The sequence below is a fragment of the Triticum dicoccoides genome, chromosome 3B, assembly GCF_002162155.2.
Source record: "Triticum dicoccoides isolate Atlit2015 ecotype Zavitan chromosome 3B, WEW_v2.0, whole genome shotgun sequence".
NCBI lineage: Eukaryota > Viridiplantae > Streptophyta > Magnoliopsida > Poales > Poaceae > Triticum > Triticum dicoccoides.
The window spans coordinates 304,991,716-305,003,250 of NC_041385.1; positions in this window are offsets into that span (position 1 = coordinate 304,991,716).

Genomic DNA, 11,535 nt, shown 5'->3' on the forward strand with positions numbered 1-11,535 from the left:
AGCGCATATTGCGAGGCGGTTTTCTCAGCACGTCTTGTCAAAGCAGATATCATGTCCCCTTAACACGGGATTTCCAGCAATACGGGTATGGGTAACCCAACCGCGCAATCAATTGTGGCGCTTGGGAAATAAGTGATTCTCAATAGAAAAGTGGGGAGGCGCACCGTTCTTGTCGCCTCTATAAAGGGATAAAGATTCCCCATTTTCACCCACGCCTTCTTCCTCCTCTGCTTATCCATTCTCACACCCTCGAGCTCCAGCACCCTAGTTCACGCTTTCTCCGCACAGCCAAACATGTCTGGAGCAGGAGGCAAGTGGGTGGCCTCCACCGTGAAGGAGGAGCATATTGCGAAGCTCCGGGCGGCCGGATACTTGGCCGCAGACATCGCGCACCGGCTACCAGACGAAGGGCAGATCATTCCAACTCTGGAACCCTACAGAGGGTCGTGTTTCTCGCCCACTTCGTCCGTGGACTGGGATTTCCACTTCATCCCTTCGTCCACGGGCTCATGTTCTACTACGGGCTAGATTTCCATGATCTAGCCCCAAATTTCGTCCTCAATATCTCAGCGTTTATCGTCGTGTGTGAGGCCTTCCTCCGCATCAAACCTCACTTCGGCTTGTGGCTATGAATCTTCTGCGTGAAGCCAAAGATCGTGAGCGGCCAGCAAGCGGAGTGTGGAGGCGCCATGGTGGGCAGGATGCCCAATGTTACCTGGCTCGACAGCTCCTTCCCGGAGACAGTGAAAGGGTGGCAATCGGGGTGGTTCTACATCACCGAGCCACGCGACGCTAACTGAGCGGCGACCCCCGAATTCCGATCTGGAATTCCCATGCGGCTCGCCTCTTGGGAAAAGAAGGGCTTGGCCTGGGGCAAGCCTACGGAGCTGACCGGACTTCAAAACTACATCAAGAACATGATGGACAAGAAAATCAAACTTGTCAATGTGGTCCAGGTCATGCTTGTCCGCCGGATTCTTCCGTGCCCAAGACGGGCATTTAACCTGTGGGAGTTCGTCCCGGCCGAACACCAGACGCTTTAAAAGCTCTACGGCATGACACACAAGGGCGCATGGAAGGCGCTATTCAAGGCCTCCAAAATACCTCCTCCCACATTCGAAGACCGCGAACTTCATGCCACGCGGCTCCCCTGTCCGGTGAGTTTTCTGACTACCATCGGATGCAGTTTTTCCCAATGTACTAATGGGGAAATCTTAAGTCACTGTGTGTATTTGATCAGGAATATGTGGAGATGGCGGACCGGATTGACTGTCCGGCTCCACTGCTAGAAGGTCCAGCAGATGCTCTCCTGACGGAGATGCTAGTCCCGACGCCCTAGAAGGCGTTGGAAAAGAAGGCCGAAAAGAAGGCCTCGGGTACCAGGAAGGGTCTCCGGCGTAAGGTCGTACCAGACGCCTTGTTCGAAGACGACGAGGCACATTCCTACCCCAAAGGGGAGGAGGAAGAGGAAAGGGTCGCCCCATCCGGAGAGGACGAGGGGCCCAAGAAGGCGGCCCAGGGGACCGGGAAGGGTCCGCGGTGCAAGGTCGTCATACCCTCATCGTCCGAAGACGACGAGGCAGATTCCTCCTGCGGAGGCGGGGGGAAACATGAAGAAACTCTGCCTCCCCGCACTGGGGAGGAGAAGAAGAGGAAAGCCGCCCCAGAGGGGGAGGCTAGGACGCCCAATAAGGGAAAGGCGTCCCTTCCGGATTACTCCACCACGGCTGCCTATAGCAAGGAGTGGCTGCCCAGGGGGAAGCCCCTAGTAAGATCGTAAGTATCCGCAGCCCGTTGTACTTTAGTACGACTTTGCTTCATAGTCTGTTATAACGCCGAACACGTATATGCAGTCAGGCCAGGGTCCATCCAGAGGTATCTTCTTCGAATGGGTCCTTGAGTGATTCGGCGATGAACTCGCTCCCGACGGCCACTACCCCTCGGCCTGCGGACGACACAGAGGTGTTGTCCCAAATGTTCCCAGAGTAGGGGGAGGTGACTCTGGAGACGCCCCAAGGAGAAATCCCAAACGCCGGGTATGCAGGGCGTAAGATCCCCGCGGATTTTGCCGACGAGAGCCGCAGCAAGCCGGGCTCTCCGTCGGACACGGTACCGGAACCTCCAATGGTTCCGGATTGGGCAGGCGGCTCCTCACTAAGGAGGGTGAGCCGTCCGTGCCGATGACTTCCGTTACGCTAGAAGCGTCGGATAGTCTGCTGGAAGCGCTTCGTGTTGCTTCCATGGATGAAGAGCACCGTACTCTTATGAGTTCGGTGATTCAGAAGGTTCTCTCTGCCAAGAGCGGACTAACCGAAGCCTGCACCAGCCTCCTGACAGGCTTTGAGGTAAGTAACAAAAAATGTGTGAAATTCGCACCCGATAGGTAGTAGCCCCTGATATTCTGTCTGGTGTTCGGAACGAAAACCCAAACGGAGGGTCGATTATAATCCGCATGAGTCTCATAGTAGTTGTGCATGTGACTAAGCAGGCGGTGCTGATTGCCGCTGCTGCCCGCACCGTCGAGGTTGCCGGACTTAAACGGGACCTGGAGCAGGCACAGGGAGAGCTCAGCCTCACGAAGAGGCAGCTCGAAGAGAACAAAGGTGAGTGATACCCCGTTCGCATATCATAAAGAATAGACAAAAATGGTGATTCTAACGACAAAGCGTCGTGAATTTGTAATAGGGCCACAACCGAAGTGGCGTCCCTGAAGAAAGCGTTGTCCGAAGCCAAAGACAAGGCGGCCATAGAGCGCATTGAGCGTGAAAAGCAGAATGCTAGGGTGGGCGAGGTACAGCAAGAGCTCCAGGAGCTCGGCAAGAAGTTCGAGTCCTTGGAGCGTGACCTCAAGACGAAGGAGTCTGAGCTTGCGAAGGCCCTTGCGAGTGTGAAAGACGCCAAGGCCGAAGCCGAAAAGGCCCAGCAGGAAATCCAGGCGGCCAAGAAGATAGCGGCGGGTAAGACATTATTTATGCAAAGCAAGCATGTGGAGGAGGCGTTTCTCTTACTTACCCGAATTCAGAGCTCTCTAAGGGCTTTCGCAGATCTTCCACGCAGCGTATCAGATGCCGCGGAGTTCTACTGTGCCGAGGAGGGGAGCTCAATAGAGAAGCTATTCTGGTACAAATAAGCTGGAGCCGAACACCCGATGCCTCTGAGTGACCAATTGAAGCAATTGGTTGAACTCCACAGGGCGGCCGAAGTGGCTATGAAAGATTTCATAGTCCGGATGTGGCCTGGTGAGCCCTTGCCTGCCAGCTGCTTCGGCCTGATAAATCGGATAGTAAATGTCTGTCCGCGGCTTGAGGTGATCAAGCGATCCGTTTGCATTGAGGGTGCCCGCCGGGCCTTTGCCCGTGTGAAGGTGCATTGGGGCAAGCTGGATGCGGAGAAGCTGGTGAAGGACGGGCCGCCGGAGGGCAAGGCGCATCACTGTTCCAAGAAATATTATGATGGCGTTATGAAAGGCGCTCGTCTTGTGGCCGATGAATGTACCAAGGACACGATTCTTGAGTAAATGTACTTCTGTCGTTGGTGTAATATAAAGACGAAGTTACTTGCGCTATATAGCGCTTTTTGATTTAAAATATTACCTTCTGTGCGGCTATTTATAAAATTCTGAAAGTAAGCCATTCGTCGGCTTCCGCCCCCACATAACTAGTACCAGGGTGTTCCTGGAAAAACCCAGACACTCTTTATCCAAATTTTTGGTCCCTAAAGGAGGTGTTTGGCGCAGCGAACAAGGCAATCGGACTATGCGGCTTTATAACTTTCACTTAGCCATAGAAGTTTACAATTTTAAATTTCGGTGAAGCCCCTAGAATTCGGAGAGCCTAATTGGGGCGCTATATACGCCTAAATCGGACGAAGCCGATTCCTCTCCTAAAGCAGAAAAAATCTTTAAGGATTTTAAGACCTCTCGAATAGCCACCAGCTCTCGCCGCATCATGCCGGTCAGTTTTTGGCTTTCTCTACTGAGGTGCTCGTCCGGAAGAACCGGGACACAATCGCAGTAGTTCTCCCTACGCTACCTTAGCCGATATAACGGAACGTAAGGTACCAAAACAAGGGAGCCGGGAAAACCCAACTATTGACCCAAGACATGATTCGGAGCTGATGCATATAGTTCTATAATTAAGTTCGGGGTGCCGCACTATTGAAAGTGTCCGGACTTGTCTAGCCATGTTATGGGGTGCCATAAGGAGCCCCTACAAACTGAACGTACCAAGGTGTACAGGTGCAATATTAAAATAACATTTATAGAAAAAATGTGCAAATAGGAATAATAAGCTGATGCTATATATTATCTCCCATTGATGAATAATACGTCTAAGCGTATGTTTACAATGAATGCGTTAAGAAGAAGTAAATAGGACTATTTGACATGTCCCATCCAAGGGCGGGTTGCATGTAGGTATATAATACAGGTGTAACGATTGTGAACAGATTCCACCTGGGTATTCCCTTTGTGCGCAAAGCCTTTTGCCTCCTTGGTTTTTTCTCCTGTGCAAGTCCGACAATCCGGCTCTTCTGAAGAGGTTGCCCGAAAGCAGACTCCTGAAAGGTAAAAAGGTGGGTTATTAAAGTATGTTGCGACTGAGCCACACTATTTGACTGAGTCCCTTATTGTGCCTCCGCCTATGTGCATGGTATTTTTAGTGCATAATTGTGTACGCGTGGCATGAATGCTGCCTTGATGGTGCTAGAGCGGAGGCCGGACTGCTAGTCGTGCTCTTGGCATGCCTGGCGTTCTTGTTGCGGGGCACTCCGGACTCGCTTGACAGTGTTCGGGGTTGTTGTCGCCGGATTGGTGGTTTGCCAGAGAAGGCCTCATTGTACTTCCGCCGCGAGGGCTGCAGTATGCTCTTCTGTACGGAGAGAGCGGTCCATGTTTCCGTTGACTGTTATGACCCCACGAGGTCCTGGCATCATGAGCTTGAGGTATGCATAGTGTGGTACCACACTGAATCCAGCAAATGCGGTTCGTCCAAGTAGTGTGTGATAACCACTGCGGAAAGGGACTATATCGAAGATTAACTCCTTGCTTCGGAAGTTATCCGGAGATCCGAAGACCACTTCCAGTGTTATGGAGCCCGTGCAACGGGCCTCTACTCCTGGAATTACACCTTTGAAGGTGGTTTTGGTGGGCTTGATCCTTGAAGGGTCGATGCCCATTTTGCGCACTGTGTCCTGATAAAGCAGGTTCAGGATGCTGCCGTCATCCATAAGGACTCGTGTGAGGTGGAATCCGTCAATGATTGGGTCTAGGACCAATGCGGCCGAACCGCCGTGATGGATGCTGGTAGGGTGATCCCTACGATCGAAGGTGATCGGACAGGCTGACCATGGGTTGAATTTTGGGGCGACTGGCTCCATCGCATAGACGTCCCGTAGTGCTCACTTCCGTTCCCGTTTGGGAATATGGGTGGCGTAGATCATGTTGACCGTTTTCACCTAGGAGGAAATTTCTTCTGTCCTCCTGTGTTCGGATGCCGGCGCTCCTCGTCATCGTTGCTGTGCAGCCCCTTGTCCTTGTTTTTGGTGTTTATTTTACCGGCCTGTTTGAACACCCAACAGTCTCTGTTAGTGTGGTTTGCTGGCTTATCTGGCATGCCATGAATTTGGCACGAGCGTTCAAGTATGCGGTCCAGAATGGATGGTCCCTAATTGTTTCTTTTGAACGGCTTTTTCCGCTGACCGGATTTGGAGGCACTGAATCCGGTGTTAACTGCCGTTTCTTCAGTGTTGTCGCCGTTGTTCCATCGCTTATGTTTGTTGCGCCATGGCTTGCCATTATTGTCGCGGACATCTGAGGTGCTGGAATTTATAGGCATGGTGCTACTGCGGGCCAGCCAGCTGTCCTCGTCGGTGCAAAAACGGGTCATGACTGTCGTGAGGGCCGCCATGGACTTTGGTTTTTCCTGGACGAGGTGTCGGGCAAGCCACTCGTCACGGATATTATGCTTAAAGGCCGCCAGGGCTTCAGCGTCCGGACAGTCGACTATTTGGTTCTTTTTGGTTAGGAACCGAGTCCAGAATTTCCTGGCTGACTCTCCGGGCTGTTGGGTAATGTGGATCAGGTCATCGGCATCCGGTGGTCCCACATATGTGCCCTGGAAGTTGTCGAGGAACGCGTCCTCCAAGTTTTCCCAACTGCCAATGGAATTTGCCGGCAGGCTGTTTAGCCAATGTCGGGCCGGTCCTTTGAGTTTAAGGGGGAGATACTTGATGGTGTGTAGATCGTCTCCGTGGGCCATGTGAATATGGAGAAGGAAATCTTCAATCCATACTGCGGGGTCTGTTGTGCCATCGTATGATTCGATGTTTACGGGTTTAAACCCTTCTGGGAATTCATGATCCATCACTTCGTCAGTGAAGCAGAGGGGGTGTGCGGCGCCTCTATGTCGGGCTATGTGGCTATGCAGTGCGAATGAGTCTGGGTGGCTGTATTCGGCCCGGCCGGACTTGTTCATAGTGTATCCGGCGTGACGATCATCCTCACGTGTTGGGGCGCGCCCCCGCGATCCATAGATCGATCTTGGCTGTCCTGCCTTGTTTTCCAGTATATCTTGCAGGTCCCGCCTATTGCCCCGGGCCGTAGTGTATTGGCGTGGGGGTGCGGGCTGGTATTCGGGCTGATATACTGTTTTATCCCGGCCACGAGGTGGCCGGTCAGCCGTGTGGCGTTCGAGTCTGTATTGCTCAGCTGCCAGGACTTCGGTCCATCTGTCTGTGAGCAGGTCTTGATCAGCTTGGAGCTGCTGCTACTTCTTTTTCAGGCTCCTCGCAGTGGCCATAAGTCGGCGCTTGAAGCACTCCTGCTCCACGGGGTCCTCAGGCACGCCGAACTCGTCGTCGCCGAGGCTAATCTCGTCTTCGTAGGGGGGCATGTAGTTGTCCTCCTCACGATATCCGTCTGTCACCTGTTCGTCTGGGCTGACCTGCCCGTCTTCCTGCTCGGCCTGCTTGAAGGCAGGCTGATCGGGGTTGTATTCATCTTCGGCACCATCCGAATTGTTTTCGTCTCCTGTGGCGGGGTTGGAGCGGCGCCAACGACGCCCATGCTTTGCTTTCTTCCCTGAGGGGTTATCCTCCATTGCCTGATCGCCATTGGTTTCCTTCGGAGTGTCCACCATATATATATATATATATATATCATATGAGGAGGTGGCTGTCCATCGCCCCGTGGGCGGTGGTTCCTGTTCTTCTCCTGCATCGTCGTCCATACCGTCGATGTCTTCGGAGTCGAAGTGAAGCACATCGGTCAAATCATCGACCGTGGCAATGAAGTGGGTGGTGGGTGGGCAATGAATTCCTTCGTTGTCTGCTTCCCACTCGAGCCGGATATAGTTCGGCCGAGAGTCTCCTAACAAAGAGAGGGACTTTAAAGAGTTCAGCATGTCACCAAAGGGCGCGTACTGGAAGATATCCACAGCGGTGAACTCCATTACCGGAGCCCAACCAGATTCGCCGGGCTCGGAGGCGCGCGGACTGGAACCTACAACCGGATACGAGTCCGGGGGTCCGGTTTCACAGGCTTCCTTGGGGGTGAAGTCTGTGTTCGGCTCTACCGCCGACAGGTGTGCAGCCTTCGGGGTGGGGTCCATCCACCCGTCCTTGGGCGACGCAATCTGCCCCGGATTTAGGTCCGGGGTTCCTGCAGGGTGATATCCCTAGCATTGTCTGATAGCAGGTCTAAGTCGTGCTCATCCTGACTGTCCGGCGCTCCTGCCGCAGGACCGAATCCATTGAAGATCAAGTCTCCGCGGATATCGGCCGTGTAGTTCAGGTTTCCAAACCTGACCTGCTGGCCGAGGGCATAGCTGTCGATCTTCTCCAGATGGCCAAGCGAATTGGCCCGTAGTGCGAAGCCGCCGAACACAAAAATCTGTCTGGGGAGAAAGGTCTCGCCCCGGACCATGTTGTTGTTGACGATTGAAGGAGACATCGAGCCTCGCAGCGACGACACAGAGGAACTCTCAATGAAAGCACCAATGTCGGTGTCAAAACCGACGGATCTCGGGTAGGGGGTCCCGATCTGTGCGTCTAAGGCTAATGGTAACAGGAGGCAAGGGACACGATGTTTTACCCAGGTTCGGGCCCTCTCGATTGAGGCAAATCCCTACTTCCTCCTTGATTGATATTTATGATATGGGTATTACAAGAGTTGATCTACCACGAGATCGTAGAGGCCAAACCCTAGAAGCTAGCCTATGATGATTATGATTCTGTCTCTCAGGACTAAACCCTCCGGTTTATATAGACCCCGGAGAGGGCTAGGGTTTACATAGAGTCGGTTACAAAGAAGGAAATATAATATTCGGATCGCCAAGCTTGTCTTCCACGCAAAGGAGAGTCCCATCCGGACACAGGACGAAGTCTTGAGTCTTGTATCTTCGCGGTCCAACAGTCCAGCCAAAGTATATAGTCCAGCTGTCCGGATACCCCCTAATCAAGGACTCCCTCAATCGATGTGTGGAGTAATAGTAGTAGACGCAGGCAGGAGTCGGTCTACTTGTTGCGGACGTGATGCCTATATACATGATCATGCCTAGATAATCTCATAATTATTCGCTTTTCTATCAATTGCTCGACAGTAATTTGTTCACCCACCGTAATACTTATGCTATCTTGAGAGAAGCCACTAGTGAATCCTATGACCCCCGGGTCTATCTCTTATCATATTTGCTTCCAATCTACTTTTATTTGCATCTTTACTTTTTGCATCTATATTATAAAATACCAAAAGTATATTTATCTTATCATACTATCTCTATTAGATCTCACTTTTGCAAGTGGCCCTGAAGGGATTGACAACCCCTTTATTGCGTTGGTTGCGAGTTCTTTGTTTGTTTGTGTAGGTGCGTCGGAATTTTGAGGAGCCTTCTACTGGATTGATACCTTGGTTCCCAAAAACTGAGGGAAATACTTACGCTACTATTGCTGCATCACCCTTTCCTCTTCAATGAAAACCAACGCAAGCTCAAGACGTAGCAAGAAGGATTTTTGGCGCCGTTACCGGGGAGGTCTTCACTCACGTCAAGACATACCAACTACCCATCACAAACTCATCTCCCTCGCATTTACATGTCACATCCTAGTTAGCCATGCATTAGAGTGTTGCATCATGTTTACTCTTTCATCAGAAACCTGAAATGGGGATGACAGAACCCCCAGTCCCCTCTGAAACCAATTAGGGTTTACTAAAAACTTTTTCAATGAACCTGAAATGCCCTTCTAAAATGCCCATCATTTTTGTCTTGGTTCAGAACCTCTGCCAAAAGTGGTGCACATTTTCCTAGGCCATCTTAGGGTTTTTGAATTAAATCATAAGTATTTGAATTTGGGCATTTAAAATTATATAAAATAATTAATTGCTCAAATAACTCCAAACCAAAATGTTTCATGTTGGAAATAATCCAACTATGGACCAGGAGTAGTTTGGTGATTTTTGGAGTTGCCCAAGTATTTTACTTAATTCAACAAAGTGGCAGAAGTATTAATAAAAAACAGAAAACAGAAAGAAATGGGAAAAGGCTTACCTGTCACCCAGCACCGGCCCACCTGCCGGCCCAGCCCAGCACCGCGCCAGCGAGCTGCTTGCCGGCCAGGCAGGCAGGCAGGTGCTCGACGGCAAGCACCGCATGGGTGCCACGCACCTGCTCGCCGCCTCGCCGCCTCCCTTGCCCGGCTAACGCCGTGAATCGGCCTCCCTCTCTCCCCCGAACCTCCCAGACACCCCCTCTCCCCTCCAGCTCCTCTCCCTCGCTCTCCCACGCCATGGCCGGCGCCATCGCCGCCACCCCCTCGCCGTAGCCACGCCCTCCGTCAACCCCACGCCGTGCCGCCGTGTCCAGGAGCTCCGCCGCCGTCCACTTCATCGAGCTAGCCGAGCCCCGTGTGCTCGTGCGGCCCGAGACCACCGCACCGACCTCGCCCGAGCTCGCCGTCGCCGGAGATCCCCTTCAACGCCGTCGCCGCCTCAGCTCGTCCCCGACCCCGCCGGTGGCCTCTACGGGAGCGCTGTGAGCCTAGCTACCTCTCTGACCCTCTCTCTCTCATTCCCGAGCCGTGTAGCCACCGCACGAAGATCACACGCACGCACTGCCGTGGATCTCGTCTCCGACGTGCTTCCGGCCATCCTCCAGCCAACCCGCGGTGTCCAACGCACTCACCACGCTGCGTTAGGCCCAACCGTGCACTCCCCGCACCTCACCGATCCCCCTAGCGACAAGTTCGACTTTGGCCGAACTCCGGTGGCTGCCAAAGTCGTCGCCGGCGCCAACTCCGGCCACCCCGACCCCAAGGACTCCACCAAGAGCTGCGGCTCGACCTCAGCTCCTCTCCGGTGCCCTCCGCGGCTCGTTTGGTTGCCGAAACGGCAAAAATCACTTCCGCCGCCGCGTCGGGCTCGCCGGCGGCTAAACGCCGGTGCAGCCGACCCGGATTTGACCACGGGTGGGCCCTGGTTGACTCCCCTAAGTCAATGACAGGTGGGGCCCAGCCCTGTTAATTAAACAGGTTTAGTTTTAATTAAACTTTAATTAATTTAATCACCCTGACATGCGGGACCCACTGTCAGGTTTGACCCTGACGTGTTCCGTTGACCTGCTAACGTCACACTGACGTCAGGCTGACGCAATAATTGATTTTCTGGAATTATTCTATTATAGGAAATTCCAGAATATAATTTAAACTTCAAAAATTCATAACTTTTATTCTGTAACTCCAAATCAGACAAATTATATATGAAAAATGATCAGAAAAATCCAATCTATCCATCTGTACTATTTTCATGCATGACTAAACAAGTTAACTTGATGTTTAATGCAGAACAAGGAAAAACACTTTAAAGGGCCATGTTTGAGTTTGAAATTTGAATCTTTGATTCAAATTGGTTCAAACCCTTCTGGTCTTAGCTGCATTAGCCCAACACACTCATATTGCCATGTTTCATGCATGCATCATATTGTTGCACATTGTTTGGTGATGGTTGTGTATCGGTGTTCTTTGCGGCAGGATCTGCCTCCGAGGAGTACCGTGATTACCCTAACGAAGAACCATATCAGTGCATCGAACCATCAGGCAAGCAACCAACCATTTGATCATATCGATACAATCCCATGTTCTCGCTCCTGCTCTCTTTTACTGCATTAAGACAACGCATTTCAAACTGCTGTGTGCTACGGTAGTTGAACCCACTTCCTCTGCATGACCTGTCATTGCCACAGTAACTAGATGAAACCCACTAGCATGTGTAGGAGTTGATTGAGCCATATGTATGTGTTGTTCCTACCTTGCTATGCCTGCTATTCTTAGAGTCGTGTCAGGTCTGGTTCATCTGGGTGATGGACTAGAGTGAAATGATTATGTCGGTAATGAAAGTGGTGTGGTGAACATGATTTGGTAAAGGTATCGATGAGAGGCCATGTAGGAGTACATGGTGGGTTGTTTCATTGAAGCCGACATTAAGCACTGAGATCTGTATGTGTGATTTAAGATTCAGCTACTACCATGCATTGGGCCCGAAACCAA